General features: G+C 43.1%; 1 long non-coding RNA gene across 1 annotated transcript in view; it reads left to right on the plus strand.

The window, feature by feature from the left end:
- The window catches only part of LOC119977576, a 66,329-nt gene extending 59,021 nt beyond the window's left edge, over positions 1 to 7,308 (plus strand). Inside the window, exon 3 of the long non-coding RNA XR_005463227.1 lies at positions 7,154 to 7,308. This is a non-coding gene — a long non-coding RNA (uncharacterized LOC119977576). The remainder of the gene's footprint in view (positions 1 to 7,153) is intronic.
- Positions 7,309 to 8,530: the final 1,222 nt, after the last annotated feature.

The following is an 8,530-nucleotide window of genomic DNA, read 5'->3' on the forward strand; positions in this document are numbered from 1 at the left end:
ATGTAGAAATGGTACAGCAGTTATCATGGGGGATTTTAATCTACATGTCGATTGGTTTAACCAGGTCGGTCAAGGCAACCGTGAGGAGGAGTTTATAGAATGTATCCGCGATAGTTTCCTAGAACAGTATGTAATGGAACCTACGAGGGAACAAGCAGTCCTAGATCTTGTCCTGTGTAATGAGACAGGATTGATTCATGATCTCATAGTTAGGGATCCTCTCGGAAGGAGCGATCACAATATGGTGGAATTTAAAATACAGATGGAGGGTGAGAAAGTAAAATCAAATACTAGTGTTTTGTGTTTAAACAAAGGAGATTACAAGGGGATGAGAGAAGAACTAGCTAAGGTAGACTGGGAGCTAAGACTTTATGGTGGAACAGTTGAGGAACAGTGGAGAACCTTCCAAGCGATTTTTCACAGTGCTCAGCAAAGGTTTATACCAACAAAAAGGAAGGACGGAAGAAAGAGGGAAAATCGACCGTGGATATCTAAGGAAATAAGGGAGAGTATCAAATTGAAGGAAAAAGCATATAAAGTGGCAAAGATTGCTGGGAGATTAGAGGACTGGGAAATCTTTAGAGGGCAACAGAAAGCTACTAAAAAAGCTATAAAGAAGAGTAAGATAGAGTATGAGAGTAAACTTGCTCAGAATATAAAAACAGACAGTAAAAGTTTTTACAAATATATAAGACAAAAAAGAGTGGCTGAGGTAAATATTGGTCCTTTAGAGGATGAGAAGGGAGTTTTAATAATGGGAAATGAGGAAATGGCTGAGGAACTGAACAGGTTTTTTGGGTCGGTCTTCACAGTGAAAGACACAAATAACATGCCAGTGACTGATAGAAATGAGGCTATGACAGGTGAGGACCTTGAGACGATTGTTATCACTAAGGAGGGAGTGATGGGCAAGCTAATGGGGCTAAAGGTAGACAAGTCTCCTGGCCCTGATGGAATGCATCCCAGAGTGCTAAAAGAGATGGCTAGGGAAATTGCAGATGCATTAGTGATAATTTACCGAAATTCACTAGACTCTGGGGTGGTCCCGGTGGATTGGAAATTAGCAAACGTGACGCCACTGTTTAAAAAAGGAGGTAGGCAAAAAGCAGGAAATTATAGGCCAGTGAGTTTAACTTCGGTAATAGGGAAGATGCTGGAATCTATCATCAAGGAAGAAATTGCGAGGCATCTGGATAGAAATTGTCCCATTGGGCAGACGCAGCATGGGTTCGTAAAAGGCAGGTCGTGCCTAACTAATTTAGTGGAATTTTTTGAGGACATTACCAGTGCAGTAGATAATGGGGAGCCGATGGATGTGGTATATCTGGATTTCCAGAAAGCCTTTGACAAGGTGCCACACAAAAGGTTGCTGCATAAGATAAAGATGCATGGCATTAAGGGTAAAGTAGTAGCATGGATAGAGGATTGGTTAATTAATAGAAAGCAAAGAGTTGGGATAAATGGGTGTTTCTCTGGTTGGCAATCAGTAGCTAGTGGTGTCCCTCAGGGATCCGTGTTGGGCCCACAATTGTTCACAATTTACATTGATGATTTGGAGTTGGGGACCAAGGGCAATGTGTCCAAGTTTGCAGATGACACTAAGATGAGTGGTAAAGCGAAAAGTGCAGAGGATACTGGAAGTCTGCAGAGGGATTTGGATAGGTTAAGTGAATGGGCTCGGGTCTGGCAGATGGAATACAATGTTGACAAATGTGAGGTTATCCATTTTGGTAGGAATAACAGCAAACGGGATTATTATTTAAACGATAAAATATTAAAGCATGCCGCTGTTCAGAGAGACTTGGGTGTGCTAGTGCATGAGTCACAGAAGGTTGGTTTACAAGTGCAACAGGTGATTAAGAAGGCAAATGGAATTTTGTCCTTCATTGCTAGAGGGATGGAGTTTAAGACTAGGGAGGTTATGTTGCAATTGTATAAGGTGTTAGTGCGGCCACACCTGGAGTATTGTGTTCAGTTTTGGTCTCCTTACTTGAGAAAGGACGTACTGGCGCTGGAGGGTGTGCAGAGGAGATTCACTAGGTTAATCCCAGAGCTGAAGGGGTTGGATTATGAGGAGAGGTTGAGTAGACTGGGACTGTACTCGTTGGAATTTAGAAGGATGAGGGGGGATCTTATAGAAACATTTAAAATTATGAAGGGAATAGATAGGATAGATGCGGGCAGGTTGTTTCCACTGGCGGGTGACAGCAGAACTAGGGGGCATAGCCTCAAAATAAGGGGAAGTAGATTTAGAACTGAGTTTAGGAGGAACTTCTTCACCCAAAGGGTTGTGAATCTATGGAATTCCTTGCCCAGTGAAGCAGTTGAGGCTCCTTCATTACATGTTTTTAAGGTAAAGATAGATAGTTTTTTGAAGAATAAAGGGATTAAGGGTTATGGTGTTCGGGCCGGAAAATGGAGCTGAGTCCACAAAAGATCAGCCATGATCTAATTGAATGGCGGAGCAGGCTCGAGGGGCCAGATGGCCTACTCCTGCTCCTAGTTCTTATGTTCTTATGTTCTTATAACTTTCCTAACAACATCCATAAGGCCAAAATACTCTTTTTACAGAAAGACAGCAGGTTTAAATTCTCAACAGAAACAGGTATTACTTCAAAATCCACAAATGATCTGAAGACAGTCTTTAGATTGCAGAGAGAGATCAACATACAGCTGCTTGCTTTGCCTGCAGCTATCCAGCTCTGAAAATGAAACTAAAACACACTGTAATTGCATGTTCAAAAGTGAAAGTGAGAGACAGCCAGCCCAGCTACACCAACATTCTGACATCACTGCAGCTATTTGATAATCACTCATTTCTTAAAGGTATATCCAAAACATTGGATGTACCTTTTGGAAAACATTAGGCCGTTCCCACTCGCTACCACACTTGGAAACTTTTCCATTAGATCGCCCATAACATAAGTTTATAATTTAACCATGTATATCCCTCTCTAAACCGTTGAATGTTATATTGAAAACAGTACTTCAAATATACCTCATTGGTCATAGGCATTTTGAAAAGTCATGAGATTGCGAATGGCACTATATATATATCTGACAGTCTACCTTTCTTTGTAGATCATTGCCAACCATCTTAAGTTTCAATTAATAATTCAACAATCAAAAAGGCCAATGAAACAAATGCATTGAGTAGCATGTTGAAGCACTTGAAACCTAATGCAGCCCACTCTCATGCAACGCGTCATGACCTGCCAGTGGAGAGCTGCAACCTATTGACCGAATTCTAGTGGTTGGTCATTCCAAGGGTTACTGTTTTGCAGTTGTTTGTGTCCAATGTGTGGATATTATGGCGTTAAAGACAACATAGGTTAGGCAGCTCGTGTTGATTTTTCTTACTGTCAATATATTTTTATTACAATAGACAATCAGCCTGTCACTTACTAAATAGTTTACATTTGTTAACTACACCCAGTATAAAGCAAAGTCCAGAGATACACAATTAAACAATGGAGTACTGTTTTCAGTGGCTTTGTCATTTAAATAAAACTTCTCATTTTAAATAAATGGGTAATATAGTTTCAAACATTACCACCAAGGATGTAACCTGCAGTGCAACTCCATTAACTTCTTTCTTTATTATCAATTCAGGAATATGGGCACCGATGGCAAGATTGGAATTTATTGCCTATGTCTAGTTGACCACGAGTAGGTGGTGGTGAGCCACGTTCTGGAACTGCTCCAGTGAATATGCTAAAGATACAGCCACAGTGTTGTTAGATAGGGATTTACAGGATTTTAACCCAGTGACCATGAAGATATGACAATAAGCAGAAATCTTCCAATTCCCATTGGAACTGCTTTGTCCGGTGCTGGCCAGCGAGAGGAAATTACCCACTGGCCTGCAAGTAACTTTTCTGTCCAAACTTCCGATGGAGGATCCTGCAGAACCCCCTTAGCACAGGAATCCATGGAGAGAATCTGTGCAGAAGCCATGACTCTTTTTACAGTCCATGGTCACATATTGTAGAATGTGTTTTCAGATCTCCAGGTTTCTCAGTGTGTCAGTGATTGAGTGTATGATTGAATAGATGAATGTAAGTGGGCGAGGTAAATGGGTAAGTGAACAGGTGGTAGCTGGGTAGGGTGGTAGCTAGGTGTGGTGACAGGTGGGTAGGGTGGCAGCTGGGTAGGGTACTAGGTCGATAGGCAGGAAGGTAGGTAAGGTGGTAGGTGTGTGAGCTGTTCAGGGTGGGTTAGTGGGAAAGGGGATTCAAGGAATCATGGGGGTGTTGGGGGGGGGGGTAATTGGGTAGTCAGGAGGTTGAGTGGGGAGTCAGAGGGATCAGTGTGAACCCACAAGTCTGCATTGGTTTCCTCCGGGTGCTCCGATTTCCTCCCCAAGTTTAAAGACGTGCAGGTTAGGTGGATTGGCCATGCTAAATTGCTCCTTTGTGTCCAAAAGGTTAGGTGGGGTTACTGGGTTATGGGGATAGGGTGGAGGCATGGGCTTAAGTAGGGTGCTCTTTCTAAGGACCGGTGGACAGACTCAATGGGCTGAATGGCCTTCTGTACTGTAAATTATATGAGTCTATAATCATGAGGTCAGTTGTAGAGGGGTTGTGAGGAAAACATAGGATTTTTCTGACTAATATCCCTGGATGACTATTCAGGAAAGTGTGTCGGACTGTCTGAAGTCATTCTAACCCAGAGTCAGAGACATTTTGGGAGTCCTAAGGGGCCCATCTGAAGTTCACATTTCTTGGGAAATTCCTGTGGAGTCAGTGCATTGGCAAGTTAGCAGGGTCCTGGCGAGCATCTTGGGTTATATATCAGGGGCTGGATTCTCCGCCCCGTCGTGCCACATTTCTATTTCACCCTGCTGGCGGGATGCTCCACTACGCTGGCCGGTCAATGGGGTTTCCCATTGTGGGGCAGCCCCATGCCGTCGGGAAACCCCCGGGCTGCTGGCAAAATGGAGCATCCCACCACCGGAGAATTCAGCCCCACATTTCTGGTGACCTGGAGACTGGAATAAATGTTTACATTGGGATGGTATGTAACTTGGAGGGAAACTTGGAAGTGATTATGTTCCCATGCACTTGCTCCCATTGTCCTTCTAGGTGATGGAGATCATGGGTTTGGAAAGAGCTGTCAAAGAATCCTTGGCAAGTTGTTATAATACATCCTGCTTGTCATAGATAGAGTCATAGAGTCATTCAGCACAGAGAAGACCCGTTGGCCCATCGAGTCTGTACCGGTCAAAAGCAACCACCTAACTATTCTTTTCCCATTTCCCAGTACTTGGCCAAAGCCTTGTATGCCCTGGGATCGCAAGTACATATCGAAATACTTCTTAAATGATATGAGGGCTTCCGCCTCCACCACCCTTTCAGGCAGTGAGTTCCACACTGGTAAAAGGGATAAAAGATTTTCCTCACATCCCCCTAAACCTCCTGCCCCTTACCTTACCTGATCAATGATCCCTCCACCAAGGAGAAGAGTTTCTTCCTGTCCACCCTATCTATGCCGAATATGTTGATCCCAGTAATGCACAACCTTTGATTTTGATCAGAGCTTACTACCCCATGTTGACCAATTCATTCCACTCTGGATCATTACTTTTTAAAATAAATTTAGATTCATTTTTCCAATTAAGGGGCAATTTGGAGTGGCCAATTCACCTATCCTACCCACTTTTGGGTTGTGGGAGTGAAACCCACGCAAACACAGGGAGAATGTGCAAACTCCACACGGACAGTGACCCAGAGCCGGGATCTAACCTGGGAGATCGGCGCCGTGGGACAGCAGGGCTAATCCACTGTGCCACCGTGCTGCCCCACTTTGGATCATTACTTGTGACACTTCTTACCTCACCACTTCTGCTTTTCAAATATTTCCGCTTTGGCAGATAATTTGTGTCACCAGTCTTGACAATCTGCAGATAAACAGGACAAGTGTAGAATCAGCACACCAGTTGGTCCCCATCTCAACACTCTAACCTCCGCTCCAGCAGCAGAAACTGCTTCTTCAGTGAATGCCTCAAAATTCTCTTTGTAAACCAATGAACTACCTTCAAGAGAATTCACCTCTTTGGAACTCAACCAAGCTGACTAGTATCAGCATTGGCTCTGTGCACAGCATTCAGAACTCTGAATCAGAATGTCTTGGCTCCAAGGCCATAGATTGACATTCCAGTGTACTGCTGAAGGAGTGCTGGAGTGCTGAATGAAATATTAAACAAAGGCCCATTGGCCCCTCAGATGGACATAAAAGATCTTATGGTACTATTCCAAGAAGAGCCAATATTTATGCTGTAAAATGAACTGTTATTTAACTGGGAGCCAATGTAGGCCAATGAGTACAGGGGTGATGGACATTAAGATTACAGAGGGTAGAAAGTGGGAGGCCAGAGCTTAAAATAGAGGCAACAAAAATGTTTCAGTAGTGGCAAATAAGCTGAGGCGCATTTGCGTGATGTTATGAAGATTGTAGTGTACTTCAGAAAGTAGGAATCTAGGATAGGCACCACCCTCTACAATACTCTTTCTATTTATATAAAAGCACAATGTCTGTCCGTCTGTTTGTTGGCAAATTCCCCCAATATCCCTGGGCCTATCTGAACAATCTTTGTGGGACAATACCTCAGACTAAGGGGTATGTTGTAGGGGAGTTGACATCTAACCACTGCCACCAGAATGGGACTTTTCCCCATCCTAGCAGAGGATCCTGCTGCCCTTCCTACTTTGTGCCTCCGCTAGGGTTGCTAACTGTGACTAAATATATTCCTGGCGATTTCATCACATGACTTACCCCCATATTCCAATCATCAGTTGGCCAACAAAATGCATCCTTGTGACGCAAATCATTGCCCAACGCCTGACTGTCAGCTAAACAACACTTTTCTTCCCATTTTCAATAATTTTATATCTAGGAAAAAGAAACGTTCAAATAAGAAGTGACAAAAATCTATCTATTTTAATGCCCTGATGATTTTTCCCCAGGCTTGTCCATAGCACTGTGCTAGAGATTGATCTTCATTTCCTGGAGATTCCAGGCCAATCCTGGAGTATTGGGAACTCCAGTCTCTATGGACACTGTAACCCAGGCATGCTTTTTTGCAATAAAGAATGCAATGAATTCACTTGATAAATCCATGATGTTCTTTCATAATTCCTTTGTTTTTTTCCAGATTTTATTTGTTTCCTGTATGTTACGTTCTAAGACTACTGTATGTTATTACTTCGTGCAAAAGAAAGCGACAAGTGGCAGGCCAAGGTAAGGATGATAAAGGGGCTAAAACAAGAAGACTAGAAGCTGACCAAAAGCGACAGAATGGAAGAACCAGTGCTGTAAGTAAGAGATTGAGGCACTTGAGGGAAGCTTTCATTTATGATTCTCATCATCATTGTGAGCCAGACCCAGAATATCATATTGGCAGCTGATCAGAACTATGTGAATATTGTGGTGCAACAAATTGGGAAAATGAGCCACCTTCAATGTGTTGTACCCAGTGCCACCCTTCAGTGAGACACCTACCGGATTGAATCTTCTTAGAAACATAGAAACATAGAAATTAGGAGCAGGAGAAAGCCATTTGGCCCTTCAAGCCTGCTCCGCCATTCATTATGATCATGGTTGATCATCCAACTCAGTAATCTGTTCCTGCTTTTCCCCCATATCCTTTGATCCCTTTAGCCCCAAGAGCTATCTCTAAATCTTCTTGAAAACATCCAATGCTTGGACCTCAACTGTTTTCTGTGGTAACGAATTCCACCCACTGTGTGAAGCCATTCCTTCTCATCTCATTCCTAAATGATATACCCATATCCTCAGATCTTAACCCCTGGTTCTAGACTTCCACGCCAGCTGAAACATTCTTCCTGCGTCTACCCTGTCTAGTCCTGTTAGAATTTTATAGGTTTCTATGAGATTCCCCTTCATTCTTCTAAATTCCTGAGAATATAATCCTAACCAACTCAATCTCCTCTCACACATCAATCCTGCTATCCCATCAATCAGTCTGGTAAAACTTTGCTGCGCTCACTCCATAGCAAGAACATTCTTCCTCAGATAAAGAGACCAAAACTGCACACAATATTCCAGCCTTTCCAGACTCGAAATGTTAGCTCCCTTCTCTTTCCACAGATGCTATCAGACCTGCTCAGATTGTCTAGTGTTTTCTGTTTTTATTTCATAGTCCAGCATTCGCAGTAATTTGCTTTTAATATTCCAGGCATGGTCTCACCAAGGCCCCATATGATTGCAGCAAGACATCCCTGCTCCTGTATTCGAATCATCTTGCGATGAAGGCAACCATTGGCCTTATTCAACTCCTGATGCACCTGCATGCCTATTTTCAGCGACTGGTGTACAAGGCCACCCAGGTCTCATTTCACATTCCTGTCTCTCAATCTATAGCCATTCGGATAATAATCTGCCTTCCTATATTTGCCACCAAAGTTGGTAGCTTCACATTTATCCACATTATACTATGCATTTGTCGCTCACTCAACTTGTCCAAATAACACTGAAGCATCTCTGCATCCTCCTCACAACTCACACTCCC

The sequence above is a fragment of the Scyliorhinus canicula genome, chromosome 1, assembly GCF_902713615.1.
Source record: "Scyliorhinus canicula chromosome 1, sScyCan1.1, whole genome shotgun sequence".
NCBI lineage: Eukaryota > Metazoa > Chordata > Chondrichthyes > Carcharhiniformes > Scyliorhinidae > Scyliorhinus > Scyliorhinus canicula.